Genomic DNA, 21,291 nt, shown 5'->3' with positions numbered 1-21,291 from the left:
TTCTCCATGTGTTTCAGCTAGGCAGGACTCCCAGTGTCTCAACAGAGGCTTTTCCAAAGGAGGGAAAGACTAATACTGCTCGATTTAATTGAGAATGTTGTCTGAACAAACAAGAGGGAGGTGCAGGTTTTTAAATTTATATATATATATATATTTTAAATAGCAGAGAATGGTGTGCAGCTGAGCAGCACGTGCCTGCAGGTGGGTTCAGGGGCAGAGCCCTCACCTGCGCCCTGCCCTTGGTGCTCCCAGCCTCGGCCTTCACATGGGTTTCCAGGTTTTTATGGGCTTAATTCAAACCTGAAGTCTGCTTCAGTGTAATGTTTTTGTGGTTTAATGTTCTTGGAGATTTTTTACAGTGTTTCTTTTAAATTCTGTCACTGAAGTGTATGAGAGTTGACAAGTGTAAATATGTAGTTAGACAATTTCAAAAGTGTATTATTTACTGATCGACCATAATGGCTCCAAAGGAGCCATTATACTCAATCATATCATGTCACTCCGTGGCACTTATTATGATGGTAATATGGATATGCATATTATTTTTTTTTAAAGCAAGAGAAGCTTTATTGTGCACGTGTAAAAAGCTGTTTTTAATTGTCAGTAACGCTCTGAGGTTTTTTTTTATAGATCGAGATTTCAAACCACCTATGGCTAGCAGCCTGCAAAGCGTGGTAGCAGAGATCCGTGTTTGTGTGAGGATGAAAAAAGCCATGCCTGGTATTTACAGCAATGGGACTGCATCTCCTTAATATGGCTCTTTTATGGCTTTATTAGATCCGAGGGCAACCTAGAACCCTAACCTGAGAGCTTGGCAGGTAAAAGCTTTCCGTTTTATCTCTGCAGCTTTCATCTGCTCCTGTAAGCTCTTTCCCTGACTTCCTAATTGTGTTTGTGACATTAGCAAATGGCTGGTCTGAAAATACCGTGCAGCGTCAGTCATGTTAATACAGCGGTCTTTTTTTGAGGTGTCACAGAAGATGTCTTTTTGTAGCGCTGGGGTAGAGAAGGGAAGAGAGAAGGCAGAATGAGAACACTGAACCATAAAAAATAAAAGAAAGAGACAGGCAGAGAGCTGGGAGTGCTAAATATGCTTCAGCCTTTTGGTAGGGTTGGTCTCATCTGAAGAAGGGGTAGGAGCTGTGAGCAGGAGCTTGCTTGCTAGGGAATGTCCACAGAGCTTTTCGTGGAGAGGTGAAGCTGCAGTGAGCAGGTGTAGGGAGCGAATCTGCCATGGGGCACAGCAAACCCATTGTGGAGCAACTGTACGGAGAGGAGGAGGAATCAGAGGTGTTTCCTAATGTAGAAATGGGGATGTTTCTGGCTGTAGCTGTTGCTGCTCAGAGGTGGGGAAAGAGTAAAGGAATCCAGCTGTGCTGGGCAAAGGCTTGGCAGAAGGCATGAGCAGGGTGAAGCCTACCTTGTGGTTATAGACAGTAGGTGAGGGAGAGGAGAGGAAAACCTGATGAGGGTGAGGAATGACGGACCATAGGAGGGCTGCCTGGTGTGTGGGACCTCTTCACATATGCAGTGGGAGCTCTACCTGTGGTTGGGCTGCAGGGGAAGCAGGAGGTGCTGCTGTCAGAGCCTTCATCTCAGCTGCAGGGTGTCAGAGCAGGTGACTGCTCTGTCTTTCCTATTCAGACTTGAGGACCAGTTCTGCTTTGTTGCTCTGTTATCAGAGGAGTTATTTACACTGCTCAGAATGAAGTAGGGCTAATTACTGACTGGCTTTTTTTCCACTTATTCTAAAGGACCTTCCATTGGAAATGCATTTTGCTTTAAATATGGGAAAATTAACCATTAGATGCTAGAATGAGCCAATTTTGAGTAGTTCAGGGGTGGAAGGACACACATGTGATTTTGCAGATGATAAACTGATAACAGCCAGACTTCCTTGCAACAGTTTTTCAAAGAATAATAGTAGCAAGGACTTTTAGCCAATTCTGCATTAATTCTAACTTGTCTCCTTCTGAAATTATATTAAAACAATTTGTTCTCTTTTGCAGTACTGAACAAGAAGCATAAGAGGGAGTGGATACCTCTAACTGCTTCTGTCCTTGACCTACATAAGCAACTGTATTTGGGCGCAGGGCTGAGCCTTGTATTTGTGAACAGACGAGGGAAGGTTAAGCTTAAGTATTTCCCTTGAGATGCTTCTTGCTTAGAAAAGTTAGTTGCTAAAGCGTCATCGACTGAGATGTGAAACATCGGTGGTATTTCCACTGGCATTGTTAGCTGAGTATTCCTAATAAGTGGTGGAGCTTCTCATTGGTATAAGGGTGGGGTTTGTGAAGCTGCTGTGCATTTGTACGCACACACGCACTAGCACACAACACTTGTTGATGATTCAGAACAGGAGTAGAGTAATTCAGATCTTGGACTGCCTCACGTGTGATTGGCTTCCTTTCTGGGGGACTTATTTTAGGGAAAAATCAATGTCAACTGAAAAACATTCCATTCTGAAAAGACAAAAATTCCCCTACTTGTGAAAATGTGTCTTGGCAGCTGATTTAACTTATGATACAAGATTTAACACTTTTCACTAAACATGAATATTTACCATGGCAACAGCTACGTTATGGGCCACATGTTGGAGACTTGTACATTGTTGCAGAAACTTGTAAGTGGCTGTGTTCTGCTCAGCCCTCGTTCCCATTGTGTGGCCATGGTGTGCCTGGACCTCTCTCCTGTGTGCCCTGCGATGATCGGAGCAGCATGGGTCTGCAGTGTCCTCAGTTGCTCTGCCCATGGCCGTGCCCTGTGCTGCTGTCCAGGCCCTTATCACCTCTACTTGTGGTGTGGGTCACTTTCTGGGGACTCGGTAAAGGTATGAAATGGGGACAGGCGCTGGCAGCCACCATGCTGGCAGGGAGGTGACGTGTTGCTGTGCTGCAGCCATGGGGCTCTCAGCGTGGAGTTATTAGCAAGGCTGTGCTGCACATACCTTAAATGGCAGCAGATTCGTTTTATTTATTTTTGCAACCCAGAAGAATATAAATTCTCTTGCTTTAGGTTGAAGCTAGCATGGGGCCGAGCAGAAAGTGCTCCTCCCAGAGATAAAAGCTGTGTTAAAATGTGTCTTGTACCTGCAGGTGGAGATGGAGGTCTTGGCCATTGTCAAGGAAAAGGCATTGGCCTGCAGGGGTTCAGACCTTTCTTCTTCTGGGCACTGATGGTGGCTCCGACCTTTGTCTTTCATTACGGTACTCCAAATTAAACAGTTCATATTCGTGGATTTAATCCTGTACAAATATATCTGTTTTTGCAACCTGCCAGCCTGCATATATGTGGCTAAGAAAAAGGCAACAGAGTAGGGACCTCTGATTCTTGTTTTACTCAAATATCCTAGTGGGATTTGAGTTATATGTGAATGTTACACCTTGTTTGTTACTAAGGTGACTATGGTGTCAAGGTTATGGGGATGGTGTAGTATTATAAATGCAAAGATAATGTGAAAAAGAAAAGGAGTTGTGTTGGCTAAAATCATCCTATTCCTATGGCATAAAGTTGCACACTGTCCTACATTTCAATTCTTGTTCTATTAAATTACCTGTTTAATAATTTGAATCCAGTGTTATTTTTATATTATATTGCAAATGTGTGACTGTGAGGTTATTTTTAAGATATATTTATTAAGGGAATGAATACAATAAGACAAGTCATTGCAGCCCACATACAGTTCCTTGACTTCTCATTTTATGATGTTTCAATTGCATATGATTACTGAATGTAAGTTTTAACTTTTATGAGGGTTCATTACAGATGCAGCTGTGTAGAGAGAAATTCAATAGAAATTTGATTTTTTTTTAAAGCTTTAAAAGTGTATTGAGATGGAGCAACGTGATGGAATATAACCTGAGGCTTCCTGCTCTGAGCTTGGATGCACACTTGTGGGGTCTTCAAGGACTAAGATGCATTGCGGTGGGAATTTGCCTGTTGCTGATGGTGCAGAGGTCTGGGTGTTTGGGGTGCAGGAGGTCACAGCATCCCATAGACAGGGTGGTTGCCTCCTCTGGACAGCACACGGAGGAGCGGTGGTGTCCTCAGCTGGGGAAAGGAGTGGGATGAACTCACTTGGGGCAAGGACCAGGATGAAATGCAGTTCTCTGTCCTGACAGAGAAATACACTTTCAGAATTTGTGGTGTTCTTTTCTGATTGAGAATCTGAGTAAAATGAACTCAAGAGAAAACAACACTGAAAAGAATCTCAGCAAGCAAGTGCTGGGAAAACAAATTTAAGGGCACATTTGAAGGAATAGATGTGGTATATGAGTAGGTCTACTGGTGGTTAAATGCTGCAGTGCTTTGTGTGAGTTCTATGCAGGAACATCTCACATCAAGTATAGTTTAGTGGAACAATTTATTGTCATAATGTGTTTGTTTTTAACGTATGGGAATGTAAACTTCTGTAACGGTATGATCATGTCTCTTAGTAGCGAGGAGCCCTCATATTGAAAACCATGACATTGGCTGTTCATAGAAAACCTGGTACATATTACAGACTATTTCCAAACATCAACGTCCTGTAAGGATGCAAACTGAAATCTAGAGCAAAATTTCTCAGGATATAAGGAGGGAAAGCACTTCTGTTCTCCAGATTTATTCACTGATTCTCAGCCTTCGCTGTGCTGGTGCAGCTCTGCAGCTCTTAGGGTTGTTGCAGTGGCTCCAGACAAGTCCTGGCCCTGTCCCTGATGCTGTAGTGCCTGTGGAGCAATCGTTCAGGTGTGCTCAGGTCTGGGAAAGGTCTAATTTCCATTCCAGTTGCAGGAGCCTCTCTGGTAGCTCCAGCGGCATGGAGATATCCCTGCAGCAGTGTGGTTTCCTCTTGGATTCCCTTCCTTGTGCTTAGGGGGAAGTCATGAGTGGTAACTCCTGAGCTGTTGTCCTGCCGTGATGAAATCCACGGAGTGATAAAGGAGCAGAAGTGGTTGGGGGACAACATCTCTCTGCTTTTGTCTTTAACTGGGAGTCCCTCATTCATGCTGAGCCCTCCAGCTGTGTGATGTGGGGCTGGCAGGGAGGATAGCAGCCAGCTTTAAATGCAGGGCTTCCAAAATCCATTCTCTTGCTGAAAGCAGCTTGGCATCCTTGCTTTAACTCTAAACTGGAGATAGGTTCTCTGAGCAGTGACAAGCTTCATGGGGTGGAACAGGAAGGTGTGCCTGGCCTCAGACCTGGAGCTGTCGGCTTTTCAGGAGCCTGGGACCCCTGTGCAGGGAGAGGCTGAGCAGAGCAGGGCTGCTTTGTGCTGCAGGAGCACAGCGTGCTGCCCTCGGAGCAGCAGCCCCAGGGAAATGGTTTTCCTGGGCTGTGCCACCTCCCACAACAAGGAAAAACTGATGAAAAGCAATGAAGCACACAATTACATAATGAAAAACAATAAAATGTGTCTTCCAATATGTACTACTAGTGACCATATGACTTTATTATAAAAGCTAAATATGATTGCATTTCCAGGTATTGTGCTGTGTGCTAAACTGCAGGGAAGACAGAACAACTAAGAAGGACAGGACTTCTTGTTTAATATAAAGCTCAGACTTTGAAATGACACATAGCAGGGAATAAATGTCCATCATCTATCAAATGAGGTTTGAACGGTTTAGGTCACACTAGACAAACACTTCTCACCCTAAAACCTTCTTTTCATCTTCATTCATCAACAGCACCTTAAGCTGGTGCCCCTCTTCTCTTTTCATTCTCTCAAAAATAATAATCTGCTGGATGCCTACAAATCACCGGCGGCTGGCATTCGTTAGGCAGGTGATGAGCTGTGGCTGCTCCCATCTGTCCTCCTGCCTCAGGCCCTGCTCCCTGAGCAGTGGGTGCATGGAGAGCGACTGTGGGGAGGGCAGCTGAGGACCAAACCCAGCCTGGAGACAGGGACAGAATGCATCTGAGAGCTGTATGGAAGTCCTAGCAGCCAGGTTTGGAGCTTCAAAAGAGGAAGGCAGACCTTCACAGCTGTATTTGTTCTCTCCTGCGGATCCTCCTTGGATGCTTCTCCTCAGGACTGCCCCGGTGGGTGCTCATTCCCAACAACCTCTCACTGTTTTCTTAGTCTGCAGGCTAAACTGCATCGCCATGCCTTGTAATTTCTTCCTGCCTCCTCCAAGGTCCCAGGCTGAGCTCTGCACGCACCATTCAATCCCCATTTCCTGGAGTAGGAAGCTACCTCTCTTACGCTAATCCTTGTCCAATTACTTCTAATTTTTTTCTTATCCTTTTCTCATTTATGGTACTCCTCTTGGATTGGTTTCCCGTGGTATAGTTTTTCCCATTGCATTGCTTGTTTGTTACTTTCTCACTGTTTTTTTTTTTTTTTCCCTGTCTAAGATACTCTTCTGGCTCCTACCTCAGCTTCCTGGAAGTGATTTGTGCAGCAGCACAGTCCCTGCTTCTCCAGGGCCACAGTGCTTCCCCTTGTTTTCTGCCTTTTTTTTTTTTTTTTTGCTGTTATTCTGAAAAACAACCTGTGTATGGGAACTGTTGAGTCACGACCCAAACTGCTGATTGAGCACCTGGGGAAAAGACCCGGTCAGCCCTGAGAGCACAGGTGAAGGCAGTTCAGCTGTGTGACCGGAGCCTGGCTCCCCTCCTACACCTCATTTAAGGGCTGACTCCCAGCGGGGTAGGCTTTCCTTTTGGAGATCCCTCCTTGATGAAGCTTTCTCCTGCAAACCTAGAATCTTCTGATGCAGGTGAGCAGTCTTTTTCCCTTCCAGCATCTTTCTATCGTGTTGGTCCTTCCGTCATCACACCTTTGTTGTATTGATCTGTTCAGTTGCTGCAACCTGACAGACATGGCTTTTTCACAGCCACCAATTAATGTTAATATGTGCAGTTGAAATGAGCACAGTTAGCAAAAAAGATCTGTTCGAAGGTAGAATTTTGTGTGGATGGAAATCTTTGTAAACCCGGATGTGGGCTTGTGAGGACAGCACCAGCTGTCCACCAGTGGAAGTGAAGACAAAACTTATATTTTAGATGTTTATTTGCTACCTTCTGATTTGGGGATTTGGAGGACTTCACTATGCATTGGAATAGGGATCAGCATCAGGGTGGGATCTACCACCCACCCAGCTCATCCCTGGCATCTCAAGGTATTTTGAAGGGACTCCAAACTCAGTTTGGTGCTACCAGCAGTCTCAGTTTGGCACGGTGACGTGAAGCCACAGGGATGGGCTTTGCTATGGGTGCTCCCAGCACCTGGCTCTCCAGTGAGGATTGGCAGACTGGCATCCTAATTAATTGGGGAGGGGGATCCACTCACCCGCGGGAAGTGGTCACACATCACAGAGTATCTTGAGGGAAGCCAATTTCCTACCCCAATACCTTCCTCTTTTCCACTTCTCTCCTTCACACTTTGAAGACTGTAAATCACTTATTTGAAATGTATTTAAGGAGAAGAATATTTTCCCCACTTAATGCTTTGTAGCAAGTATAGTTAGGATCAGTCATGTGCTAAAGGAGGGGAAATATTCTTCTTTGATACTGTATCTTCATTTTAGGCAGTTTCCTCTTGCACTCAGTTCTTGGGTGATAATTCTGAGTTCTTGGATGCTGCTCATTTTGCCGTTGAGAGAAAATGCAAAACAGGATATTTAAATATTATTAATAATGAATGTTTACATAATTAGCTCAATTACTTTGTTCAGTTTGACACTTTGTAATTGTGGACCTGTCTTCCTCTCCCTTTTGAAGCAGGCTGGAAGTGATGGGAAGCGCAGGGCAGAGCAGCCATCCTGCAGCACGGGGCATCTCCCTCACAGCCCCTTGGCCCCCATTGCACCTGTAGCCCTTGTCCTTCCCCTGTGCTCTCAGAACACTTATCTGAACCTTGCTGAAATGCATGTCTTTCAGATGTCTTACCTCCAACAGATCCCCAAAACATATTTTCCCTGTTAAATGAAGAATGTGGTTTTTACATGTAGTTGTTAGGGTCTGGATGAGAGAGGGTTGTCTGCTGATCTGGAAGTTTTTTGTGAATGGACACCTTGTAAGGGTGAGTTATTCATCCAATCTATGATTGCTCCTGACATATTTAGTTTATGGATTTTGGATGCCTGTGGTGAGGAAAAATGTTCTGCGAAGATGCTTTTCAGCCAACAGGAAGAAACTCATGGGGAGGTTCTCATGGTGCTGGAAAAAAAGCTGAGGGGGTTTTGTTGGTGGTGTCGATACGTAAAGAAAAACCAGGGGTAATTGTGCTAACGTGGTGCTACCGGAGGTTGGAAAAGCTGAAGGAATGATTAGCTTTCCTGTCTGTCATTGCTTGGGCTCTCATTCTTGTTCCTCTGTTTCTTCAGAAAGGCCCTGCAGCTTGCAGATAACAGAAATTAAATTAGTATTGATATAACATTAGACACTCCTATTAATATTGACAGCCTGTCGATACTGTTGTGCTGCTTTTGTAATACGGGATGTTAACGGATAATGCTTCAAATAAAAACACACTAATCTTATGATCGCTGAGCACACAGCGGAGTCTCGACTCAGCTCCTTCCAGCTCCCCACCCCGCGTGTGGCTGCCCACAGCACATCCCTTGGTGGCAGCTCACCACGTGCTGCCCTGTCCTGTGCTCAGAGCACCAAAGGTACTTGCTGCTGTCAGGCTGGTTTGCCGGGAGGAAAGTGGAAAATGCCTTCGTGATGTTGGTTTGGAAAGTTTGATGCTGGAAGCCTTCAAGGATGGCTCTGAACTGTGGTTGCAAGTGAGCAAGGAGCAAAATCACTGTGGGACCGTGCTCTGAGATGCTTGGGGTTGAAGCACACACTGAGGTCAGAGGGCTGCCCCGTGACCTATGGTGCTCGTTTGGATGTTCAGCATGTGGTAGCAGCTATGTGTTTCTGATGAACTTTTTGTCTTTTTAAGTCTATCATGAAATTGACCACGATTGTCAGAGCTAAAGTTATTTGTTAAATGGTGTAAAAAAAAAAATACGCTTTAAACAATAATGATTACTTTGGTAAACACAGATGTCTTTGTATTTTGCAGTGGGTTTTGTACGTGAATTTGTACATGTCTGTGAGACAGAAGTTGCCATCTACTTTGAAAAATGGGAAACACGATGATGCTAATTGCCTCCCCCTTACCCGCCCCACCTGCTGCCTGGCCGCCAGCTGCGATGCGCCGAGCAGGTTGGCACTTGCACATGTGTGCCCGCTGCACTCCTGCCTTACTAGAGTCTATCTGGGAGGGTATTTTTAAAAGGGGGAGGGAAGACCCTTTATCTTGCTGAAAACCATCTCCTGATGATCAGTTATTTGCCGCGTTATTAATGCTTATTTGGACGTTGCTTGGACTGCTGGATTAAACAGCATTCCCGTTATGTATTGAATAAAATGAAATACATGTCACAACAGCAGTGCTGTGATGGTGACAACCGTCCTTGGCTGTGCATCTCATTAGGAAGGTACACATTTTTCTTTGTTGCGCATCTGTGAATGACAGAAGTTGACAAACATCTGTTAAGAAGTTGCTGTTTGGAGAAAGTTACGTTTATGGCACAAAACCCAAGAAGAAAGTGATTGTTATGAAGGTAAATAACTATTCCTTACACATGCAGTTTATAAATCGCCCTTCTCTGCTGTAGTATTTACTTCTTGCTTTATTATTGCTTATATGTTGAAGGAGATTCTCATCTATATCACTTACTCTATAAAGGAATCCCCGAGGGTTCGAAGTTCAGTTTGCATTGAAACCTGCACTTAAAACAGGATTAAAACTCTTGTATTTCACAGTTTTAAAGACTGAATTGATTCTTCAAATGCTCCACGTTAACTCCCAGGGGACAGCTGGATTTTTCCATAATGTTGTTTTTTTTGGGGGCAAAGTATTATTAACTTTGACAGAGGAAAGATTCTTGGGAGGAAAGCACCGGTCTGGTGAGCTGAGTGGTGAGCCTGTGCATTTTTGAGACACTCAGTGTGTGTGCCATTGAGTCCTATCAACCTGCACTTCAGTAGGTTGTGGGTAGTGGCCCAATGTAGGTTTGCCTAACTTCAGAGCAGGGCAGCGACTCTGTGGGCTCTTCAGGCTGATGTGAGGTGAGCTGAGGAGCAGAAGGAATATCAAGATTTGTTTTTTTTCTAAGTTTTTTTTTTTTTTTTTCCCAAAGCTAAGAATCAAGATGCACACCATTTTAACTAAAACGGCTTCTGACCATTCATAATGAATCAGAAAAGAAGACCGTGCCCAGGCAGTGCCATTTGCATGACTCCACCATCCCATGGGCATTGCACGGGCCCTGGGCGGTGCAGTGTTGACCCACAGGAACCTGAGCTCAGAATTGAGAAACCAGCAGGGAGAGGCAAGCAAAGGCTTGCGGCAGGCGATGCAGGGCAGGCAGCAGCACGTCCTACCCTTCCCACCATCCTGTCTCCAGCTCTGGGTGCTGACATGGGCTCTGCTGTGCAGGAAAACCTCCCTGCCGTCTTGGGGCGCGAATGGTGGTGTCTGGGCTGTGGTTTGCTGTGGTTATCTTCTTCTCATCGAAACCCATTTACCTCCCAGTATCCTGAAACAGAGAACACGATCTCTGCAGAAAGTCGTCATTTGTGGAAAAGTCACAAAGTTCCCAGCTTGTGCTCGCCCTCCTCTCTGAGATGGTTTTACTTTTGTTACGAGTAACACCTAAAATTGCCACTTAACCTTGCAGCGCTGTGTTAAGTCTCTACTTTTGATTGCACAGCTGGGGTGGAGTTTCCTTTGGGAATTCAAGGAGTAGGAAGTGTTGTTTGTAGGTTTTTATTTTTTTTTTTTGCTGACTGGTGCTAATGTGTAGGTGGGGATGTGCTGCTGTTTTTGTAATACTTTTTATTGTTTATGGAATTGTTAGTTAATTGATGGTAACAATGCCTGGAGCCTGGGAGAGGTAGTCTTTTATGTTTGCTCAAAGAAGAACAAGTAAATAATTGTATAACTTAAAAGGAGATTTGAGATTATTCTCCTGAGTTTATTTACCTTGCACGTTTGTGTCTCCTGTTTCCATACCTTGTCATCAAGTATCCCCAAACGACTTTTTTGTTTCTAACAAAATAGCAGATGAGAAATAAGGCTTTTAGCATGCGGGAAGGCACAGTGGAGCCCCTCAGCCTGACTCTGCAGCAGGTGCTCCACCTGGGCTCGTTTCCACCACGTCCTTGTTGCACTGCTCAGGTCTCGAGTTGACAGCGTTCCTTTTCCACTCGAGAGAACTCCAGCGTGACATCTAGAAGCCAGTGAGGTATTTGATGAACGACAGGGTATCTTTGAACTCCTGTTAATTGCTTCATGGTTTACTCAGGATAAAGTGTACTGGTAACTTCGTCTTCCACATTTATCCAATGAAGTAAAATTCAAACCAGCCCACAGGCTGGAGAATGTTTTTTATTTAGATGTGGTGTAGTTCCATCTGGTCCACGTTAAGGACCCCAAAAATATATATGATTAGCTTTATAGTTCACTGCTAAAGGTAGCAAAGCTGGCTTTTAACATTTTTCAAATTTGCAGCTAGCATCTCAAAACATTAGCTGGCATTTCCTGACTGTGATTACCAACCAAACATTTTCTTGGTTGTCTTTTCACTTTTTAAAGTATGTTGCGTAGTTTCCCTGCTTAAAATAACACCGAAGCCTCTGCTGTTCTCTTTGCAACTCTTACGCAAGCTATCCATCTCTGTCAGGAGTGGTCAGTCTCAAATCCCAGAGCTCAGTGTTAGGAAACGTCAGATAACATATAGTATTAGAGTAGCAAAATTTATGGCTATCACCAGCGCTGAGCTTGTGCTCAATAAAATGAAGCACCGTGCAGTAGAAACAATAGGAAGGGTGCGTGGTGTTGCTTTACAACAAGTAAAAAGAGGATTTAAGAAACTTGCCAAAAACCCAGAAATGCCCACTGGCTGCTGTGACTCAGCAGAGGGAGCTGCCATGCTTGGGTTTGCTGTCTTCTCACCTGTGTGACCCAGTGCTGTATCCCCAGCATGAGTGGATGTGAGCTGGGAGGAGGAGGTGGCGCGCACTGCTGCCTTTTGGGCAGCTCCTCTGCTCTTCAGCTCTTCTGCAGCAGCTGCCAGGAGTAGCCTGACCAGCCTTTGGGGCAGCCTCAGCCCTGATGGGATGGAGAGCCCCAGTGCAAGGCAGTCTGCAGGGTTTTGTTGCCTGTATTTCCTTGTGGACCATGCTTTTCCACTTAGAGTTGAAATGGGGAGCAGCTGCAGATCTGGCTGCTGGCCTGTCCCGAGCGGCACCATGGGCATATTTTTCTGAAATTCAATTTTTATAACAATTTCAGTGGCCACAAGTTTTTCTTTTGGTGCTTAGTTCCCCTTTGCCTGCTCGTCCAGCGCGTCCCTGCTGTCAGCTGGCACTGAAGGTCTGGAAGAATGCCCTGCTTTCTGGGGAGACGCGTGGTATTATCTTAATGCTGCACCTTCATGCTGCTCATTGTGTTGAGAACACTTGAGCACAAGGTGTGGATGTTGCTCTGTACCTCCTTGCATTAACCAGTGCCACACCATTGGCTTGTGCATGCACTGCAGTGAGCTTCCCATGGGCACCACTCCCTCTGCCCGGGCTAAGTTGGGAGTTTTACTATGAGCGCACTGCAGGGACCTTGGGAAGGCTGCCTCTTAACCTCAAGTATGTCCAGAAGTGTGCAGCAAGAAGTGCCAAGGATTTTCAGGAGTTGAGCTGGAGGTGTTGTTTGAAGTTAACCATATTTTATTTTCTCAAACCCTTTCTTAGGACTTCATTTGTACAGAGCTGTGATGGGCATGGATAAACATAGCGATCGGATTACAGCACAAGTGGAATAGGTGGACTCGTTTTCTTTTTCTTTTCTCACAATAAAAATCTCGGAAATTCAGTTGCTTACCCCATAAAATGCACATTCCTGTTATGGATTAGCCATGTTTTAATGGGGCTGTTTCTTATACAGTAGTCCATTAGCAGAGTGTCCTCTGATTTTTATATGGTGAATGTTTACCCAGCAGTGCAGGGAGGCCTGGCTGCTGCTCACCCCCTCCCTAGTCCTCCAGGTGGGGCAGTGGGGCCAGAGGACCAAGCAAAGGGCCCTGTGCAGGATGGGGCACGGCTGCATGGCAGGACGGTGACGTGCTGGGATGCTGCAGTGAGGGCACAGGGATGGGGTTTGGGCGTTTGTCGCTTCCTGGCACCCTTCTATTGCCCTTTCCTGACATCAAATGGAAGGAGTGATGTGCAGGGATGAAGACATCCTCTGTCCTTCTCTACCCGCAGAGCTGAACGGCAGCTTTCTGCGCCGCTTAAAATTGTAATTTTGGATAAAAGGCTGTGTAATAACTTGAGAAATGTGTGAGAAGATCTTGTGTTAATACTGTATAAACCTTCTTTAACTTCAGGAAGCTTAAAATCAAATTTGGCAGAGCTTACAAGGGCAGCGAACGTGGAGCCACTTGACTCTGGAGAAAGGCAGCGACAGTGCGGAGCTCTGAAGCTCTCCAGTGTGAGTGCTGCTTGGGGTGGGGAGCAGAGCCAGCTGAACTCTACCGTGATGACTTGCCCACCTAAAACCATCAGCATATTTGTTTTTCTTTTTAACAGTGCTACCTGAAAGGTTGGAAGTGTTTCCTTCCTTCTGAATGCGTGTGAAAATATACGTGTGACCCTACCTACGTGTTCAATGGTCTCTCATGTTCTGTGCAGAGATTTTCCTGCCTCTCTGGGAGGAACGCACAGGAGAGTTTGCAGTGCAGTTTGTGTTCACCGGGCTTCAGGTTTCTAAAAGAGAGCTAAGAAGGCAGGTGATGTGGGATGGGCAGGGCCATTGCTGCCCCAAAGTGTTCAGATGTGTTGTGACCTCCGGAAGGGGAATTTTTAGAGCAACTGAAGTTAGAAATCTGGGATCAATTTGGATGTTTGAAAGTCACAGCAACAACCATTTGTAAGAGCGTATCATGCTCAGTAGTAAGACTGCATAAGGGCACAGGATGAAGCATCTGATTTTTTTTTTTCCCTTTTGGCATTCTGTTTGCGACAATTACATGGCTCTCTATTAACTGTGCGTGGAAGAAAGCAGTGTTATGAAATGAGGAGAGATTTCCTTCATCTGTTACTCTGTAGGTAATTTTTGTGCTTTTTCCAGTATTTAAGTACCTCTTAACTGCTTGCTGTCCATCTGTATACCATTCATAGTACTGTAAACTAGTATATGTAGCCTGACCTTGTAACTTGCTTTGTTTGTGCATCTGCCAGTGCAATATGTTGTCTTTCCTTAAAATGCAAATATGCTCCACGCAGTACAGAGCTCCTTAGTCAATAAATAAATGGAGGTAAAAAACTGTACCTAATACCCATTTAATTTAAATTCATTTTATAAACATAAAGACGCCTTTTAAGAGAAGCTTTAATTCAGACTAGCACCTTGATTTGTGGTTGCCATGGAGAATCAAATCTGTCATTTGACAAGAAAAGTCACCCATTTATGACAGCACTTTATCTTGTCTCTCCAGGGGAAGAAAATGTCAAAAGTGAGAGCAGAAAAAAATAAAGCCTTGAAACACCAGAATTTCTTGATTTCATTTTTATTATTCAGCTATCATATCCTTTCTGATAATAGCGACTTGGTGAAAATAAATAATGTTCCTACAGTAAAATCAAATATTTCCTATTGGAATGGACAGGGTTCTTTGTGATTGTCAGTGCTGTGAAGTCTGGCAAGAAATAGTGTTATTAGATAAACCCACAGTGCCCAAATCCCATTTTCTTTTCATTACAGTGTCAAAATAATTACACCTGTGTAATTTGGGTAAGAAATTGTAGAATGAGTAAAAACGGTCCATTGGAAGATACCGCTTTAAGCTTGTGTTCATTATAAGGTGGGGTTTTTATGTGATGAACAACAACAAAAAAGATGAAATTTCCTACAATTTCATTTGAAAACAAAACAAATTCAGGTCACTGCTTGGTGCTCTTTCCGTGCAGACAAGACAGCAAGTGCTGTGCTCTGTGTGGGTTTCCCTCATAGGCAGCTCGTACCCGCCTGGCTTAGAGGAGCAGGAGTTGGAATGCGTTGGATTCTCAAGTGCACATCTCTGAATAGTTTCAGTCATGAGAGATAGATAGCATTGTTTATGATCTGAAATTTTTTGAAGTGTTTTTATTTTGTAGGGTTATGGTATGGTAAGAGTGGGGTGTTTTTGGGAGTATAATTAGCTTTCGTGAGTGTTTACGCGTGTACATTTAATCCATATAGGCACTAAGTTGCCCCCAGGGGAGGAACACTTACTGTAACATTGCATTACTTCTTACATAAATCTAAGAGGGCTGTTTAGATAACAAGACTAAAATAATCCACTCTGTGCCTCTTTCTTGAGGCAGCGTTTTTGCCTTTCACGGCATTACGGGGTTTGATGTGGTTCGGGAGTAATCTCGTATCAATGAGATAGCATGAGAATAGAAAGTCCTTCAGTGGTGGGGTGGCGTGCCTGGAGGAGATTACAGAAAGGGAGAGAAAGGAAAGGGTCGAAGTCTCTTTCTCTCAAAATTGGCTCGCGGCGCTGGATCCATAGCCAAAGCTAGTTGGGATCTGCTGTGAGAAAACAGGCAGCACAATGGTTCCCTATTCCTGCTTTCATGCTGTGTCTGAAGCCAAATCCTGCTCTGAAATACTTATGTGTAACTCCGGTTCACTTCACAAGGCAGTCGCGATGCCGGTCCAGTGGCAGATTGTGGCAGTAAGTGCTGTGCTGTGTCCTGCGGTTCCCTAAAAATGTGTGTTGCTGCAAATGTCACCTTACTGGGGAAATACTCACAGACTGGGGCTTTTTTATTGCAGGGTTGGGGTTTTTTTTGGCTTTTTTTAACACGTAGTAACATCATGTCATAGAAAGCGTGTTATCATGGGCTACCAGAATGTGATAACTTAGTTTTTTTTGTGAGACCATCTGGAATAAAAGAGGGTGAATTAAACATGCTCTCTAGGGTTATGGAATCTTAAAGATATTAAGGGGCTTGATTTCCATAATGTCTGCCTCTCCTGTTGCCCAACTGTTGATATAATCTGTTTTAAAATCGATTTGCTGTCATCATGTAATCAAAGCCTTAATTGCATCATCATTGACTTCAGCATTTTTTTTTTTTTTTTGCTGAAAAATTGGTGTGGCGGAGAGTAAAAATACTGTGAAAAAGAAGCAAGCATTGGAAAGAATTCCGCTGGGTGTTCTGTCTCTGGGATGTGAGCTAAAAGTGCCACCGGTACCGAAGTAATCCATGAACCCTGCAGCTCAGTGAGAGGTTTGAAGCTATTTTCCTCTGCTCGCAACCTTGTGATACCACCCAGCATTTAACTTGGTGAGAGTATTCCAAGGAGTCGTACAAGATTTAGCATGGCCTTGTCAGAACTATCTTTTCAAGTATTTAGTCCACTTCTAACTGTAACTCTTTACTTAAGGAAAATGAAAAAGAGGGGGCTGGCAAAGCCGCTTGTTTGCTCCAAGATTGTTCCCCGCAGTACAGAATTATCTCCCGTAAGCTCTGTCCAAGGGAAGGCTCGATAAAGATTAAATATTTTTATATAACAAAAAATGTGAGCAACTCGTCTATCTTGTTTCCGATGGGTGCTGTCAGAAATGGCTGATATCCTGTCCTGGAAATCACAGATGGATACTTCATCTCGGCACGGTGCTGCGGCAGTAAGAAAATGAAAGTAGCAGAGTCTCATTTACATTTCAGAAATAGTTCTCTGCAGCTTCCTGTTCAATCCAACAGATTTTCTCCTATACCTGCTGTTGGTTGTCACCCACATTTGAAGGGTAGTGCTTTGGGTCTGACCCCTGGAGAGCTGCAGGTAGGGAGGTGCTGCTGCTCCGCTGCAGCGTGTACTGCAATAGCCAAAGCACCGTCTGATGCGATTTCGACAAAGGTTAACTCCTTCCTTTTGGCTTCCGAAGCTCTCTTTAGTCATAGCAACTGCAGCGTAAGCTTTTCTCAATTGATTTTTGCTGATTTATTTAAATTGCACTTTTGTTTTAATAACCTGCTTCTAGGTTCAGAAATGTCCTTGACTCTGAAGGTCTGGTACGTGAAATGGCAACAGTCGCGTATTTCCCGTTTCTGTAACGGGGAAGTCAAAGTAAACACGTGCTTTGCAAAGAAGAGTATATACTGGGTGCTAATAAGACTGTGTATTGACTGTAAAAGCCTTTTATGGGAGTCTCTGAAAGAGAAGAAAGTGCAAATTACTGGGGAGGATGGAGAATGCTCCAGATCAGGATAAAAATGTGATAGTTGGCGGTTTCTGTGCACTAGTACAGCCCCTTCCCTAGAACAGTAAGCGCTGTTTGGGTGTCAGCAGAACCTAGACATGACACCTCATTTAACAACACCTGTGACTTTCTCTAGAACTTAAAATGAGGCTGCTAGGAGATGGTTCCTGCTCCCGAGCACATCAGGCTGCGTTCCTGCAGGGTCTGAGTGGGACTGCAGTGGGTGCTTTCCTGCTGACCTCCTGTACACCCCACTGGGTTAAGTCTGAGAGCAGCTCTGTGGGTCCACAGCTCTTGGGGCAGCTTCTGAGAGTGTCCGTGGGTCTTGCCAGGTCTGTTAGACTTCCCCCCGAAAACACTAAGTCAGCAGGAATGACAACAGTTTGTCCTGTTGGAAGGAATTCTTCCTTTTTAGTGTATAGGCTTTGGTGCATCCTCTGTGCCCAATAGCTCTGAGCCTGCTGCCTAGTACCCATTCCTCATTTCTGCCTGCCCACCATGAGACACCTGTGGCTAGTTTTGCAGAAGTGAGCTGGGCTTTGCAGCCACAGCTGGGGCCAGCTGGGGCTGTCCATGCAGCACCGGGGCTGTTAGCATCCCCTAAGGCTGTGAGTTATAGTAGGCTCAGGTTGGTTCCTGGGTAAATCGGAACAGTAGCTATCAATTACCTCTCATTGGACTCATCTAGTGACATGGTTGTGATGCCCTCAAGCCTCTTTGCAAGCAGAGGTGGAAACCCTTTCATCGAAGTCATGAATCCTGATGCTGAAGAAGTGGTCAGCAGGAAATTGGTAGCTTTTCTTGAGCTATGGGTTTGGATGCTATGTGCTAGATAAATAGTGCATGCTGCTGGGAGTGTGGCTTTTATATGGGTAAAAAGGAATGATACAACTTTGATGGGAATCCCGTGGAAAAAATGTGATTGTGTAATTGAAGACTTTATCATAATATTCGTTGCAAAGGTGCGAATCAAGATTCCGCGTGCTAGCTGTTAATGTTGCCAACTTTGTTGCCTAGATTTTTACAACCTTAGCATTGTTTTAATATAGCTTTGGATGTAATTCTATAAAGGATATGCAGCAATATGTTAACATGCTGTGCCATCCTACATTTAGGACTTGTAATAAGTATTTCTTTTCCTTTCATTGTCTTTGCCAAAGAAAAAAAAAAGTTGCTTTTAACTGCTGTGTTTGTATTATTGCACATATTTGATTCTGGGTCCTGCGTCCCCTGCGGTGTCCAGGCTGCTGCTCTGTCCCCTTTGCTCAGGGCTGAAGGGTTATGGTGGTCCGTGTGCTCTAGGGGCTGTGCTCAGTGCAGAGGTTGGTGTGGGGAGCAGGGCTGGGTGCAGGAGGTGCTGGAAACATCAGTCAGTTTTGCAGCTAAACTAGCAGAAATATTTATATTTGCTGTGGGCAGGAGCACAGAGGAGTAGATATTTCTCTCTCTGTGTTGCAGGCCAGTCTTTTTCAGAGGCAGAACTTCATCAATTCATCGTCTGAGGGGAACAGCGATTCTCATTCTGTGTGAGAAATTTTTTACAGATCTTTTTCAGTATTTGGAAAAGATTATATATGCACGAAATCAACTGTGGTTTGGGTCTTTTTTTTGTTATCCTTGCTTTTTTCCCCTGTTGCTAGATATAGCTGTTCTAGTCTTGTCCAAACTGAGCTGAAGGCAGAAAGAGGTGTAGAAGTCCTCTCTACGGTTTCGGTGACTAAATACACTGGTTCAGCTGCACCCCTGCCAAAGAGATTGATCCCATTAGTGGTTTGCGTGCCTGGCTTTCAGGATGAAATCTCCCTGTATATAAATGAGATAATCTTTAGAGATGTGTCAGGTCTTGCAGCTATGAAGCATGTGTTGGGGTGTTCCCGGGGTGCCAGCACACGGCCCCGTTACCTCTCCTTTGTTTCTCTTCCCATTCTGCCGGCTGGATGTGAGCCTGTGCTGAGGACTGAGCAATCCTGATCTTACCATTCCTAATGAACGGTTTAGTGATCCTGATTGAACAAGTAGGAAGTGTTGCTCTCTGGGAAGCCGAGGCAAGGGGCTGCTTTCACAGGTGATGAGGGAGAACTTGCTCCCATAAAGCTCGCTGATGCCTCTATGGGGCAGCACCGAGCCCATGCTGCTCCCCAGCTTCCTTGTGCTCCTCTCCACGTGAGACAGAATGTAATTATCAAGGATAAGGTCATCCAGAGCAGGCCTTTAAAAGTCCTATATAAAGATGCTGGTCTTAAGTAATTCAATATTTCAACTGCTCTGTGCTGGATTGATTGATTGATTAATGGAGGAGTTCATGTAATTAATCCAGGCCTTCACTAAGTCACATGTGTTCTGGTAAAGACTGTGATCGGGGCGATAAAGGGGTGGCTGGGAGCCAGGCACTGCACATGCATCTCTTTGGCTTTGCAGCAAAGCAATGGGGCAGAGTTGCTATGAGCATCAGAGCTGTCCTGGGCCACATGCTGGATGATTCTCCCCTGGCTTTCTGTCTGTGGTGCCTGCTTGCATTTTGTTTGCTCTTCATTGGCCAGAGGTGTTCCTTGGTGGCCTTGGTCAGGGCTTGAGGTCCCAGAAAAGAGGATGTAAATGTATAAGCATGGGGGGACGTTTGGGACAGGGCCACCGTGGGGCGCTGGTGTGCCCACAGCCCTGTCCTCCTCTCCTGCAGTAGCATCAGCTTTGTCTTGAGTAATGCCTTGGGCAACTTGCAAGGGGAGTGGGGCCACTGTAACGGCAGTGTTCTGACACCCTGAGTTTCTGTGTAAACCTTTCCAAATCTGTCCTTGTACCTGCCCAGCCTAAATAAATGTTGGGGTTGATTGGCCCTCCACAAACCCTTGTTGGAACAGGAGCTCAAAACTGTGTCTCGTGGGTTGTGTTTCAGTGCCTGGCTTGGACCAGAGAAGTGATGGTCTCATGGCCAGGCTTTGTCCAAGTAGCTGTAGAAATAGATTAATGGATGTATGGTGCACACATGGCAATCCGTGCCACTATTGAATGAGGGCTCTCAGAAGCACGGCTGGGTTTGTTTCCTCGTGGCCAATGCAGAGCCAGTTGCAAAGCAGCTGAGTGCACTTTTTTTCTTTTTTTTTTTTGAAGAGGGAATGAGGACTTGATTTGTAGAGGAATAGTTTTGTGGTGCTGTGATAGGTCGGCGGTTTGTTGTGTGGTTAGCTTGGTTCTCAGGCCTGCGTATTGAAAGGTAATGGGGTTCATCTCCAGGAGAGCTTTTCTCGGCAGGATGTCTAACTGCGCTGCCTCTGTTTTCTCCTTTGCTAGCCTTACAGAATTTAGTCACAGGAGAATATTTGATGAATAACCTTTGATAAAAGGCTTTTTTTTCTCTCTCTCTTTTGGTTTTGGTCATTGCTGTAATACTGTGAAATGCTGACGGAAAGCTAAGTGAAAATTCTCTTAACGCTGATGCGCCGGGCAATCCGTTAACCATCGCACTGTGCCGCCGATGCCCCTGGATGAATCCTGTGATCAGAGCAACACCGCTGCTGCTTTCAGGGCTTTGGACGAGTTTGCTACTGCCAAGCTGGGCAGGGTGTGAGTGTGGACCTTTATCCTTCGGGCTGCACTTCTTCTCTCTTCCCAGCCCGGGAGGAGCCTCTTGACACCGGCCCCACGAGTGCCAGATCGCAGTCCCGCTCCTTGTGATGCTATCTTCCTGCAGCCACGCTGCACAGGAGCTATTGCTAGCAGGAGTTTTTAAGCTATTGGATTTTGAGTCGTTGCATTGTTCATCTGATTAAATTGTATTTAATTAGCTTTGTGTTTCGTCCTTTTGTTTCAGTGCGAAGATTACGGAGGGGGGAAGAGAAGATAAAAATGGTCTAAATGAAGCTTCGTCGTTTAAAACTCATATAAAAACTCTGTAAGATGCCTTTTATTCTCCAGCCCTTTATCTTCCCTCACAAGCTTTCAGAGAATGAGTAGTGCATGTTGAGGTTTATCTTTGCTTTTATGTGCAGTAGCCACATGCTTAACATTGAGCGCGTTTGAGTTGCATTTCATAGGGCTTTCACAATCCTTTTATAAAGGGACT

General features: G+C 44.9%; 1 protein-coding gene across 24 annotated transcripts in view; it reads left to right on the top strand.

Annotated features, from left to right (window-relative positions):
• Positions 1–21,291, top strand: part of FOXP1 (forkhead box P1) — a 343,452-nt gene that overhangs the window by 45,775 nt on the left and 276,386 nt on the right. For 6 of the 24 annotated variants that reach the window (XM_046899965.1, XM_046899970.1, XM_046899969.1 and 3 more), the window contains exon 3: positions 21,040–21,120. The exons of 17 other annotated variants lie outside the window; for them this stretch is intronic. The gene's annotated coding sequence lies outside the window, so the exon portion shown is untranslated. Of the gene's footprint in view, positions 1–3,095; positions 5,931–6,071; positions 6,705–21,039; positions 21,121–21,291 lie in introns of all 24 variants that reach the window. One more of the 24 variants, XM_046899963.1, reaches the window with a different exon arrangement.

This window comes from Gallus gallus, chromosome 12, assembly GCF_016699485.2.
Source record: "Gallus gallus isolate bGalGal1 chromosome 12, bGalGal1.mat.broiler.GRCg7b, whole genome shotgun sequence".
NCBI lineage: Eukaryota > Metazoa > Chordata > Aves > Galliformes > Phasianidae > Gallus > Gallus gallus.
This window is presented reverse-complemented; position numbering and strand designations above follow the sequence as displayed.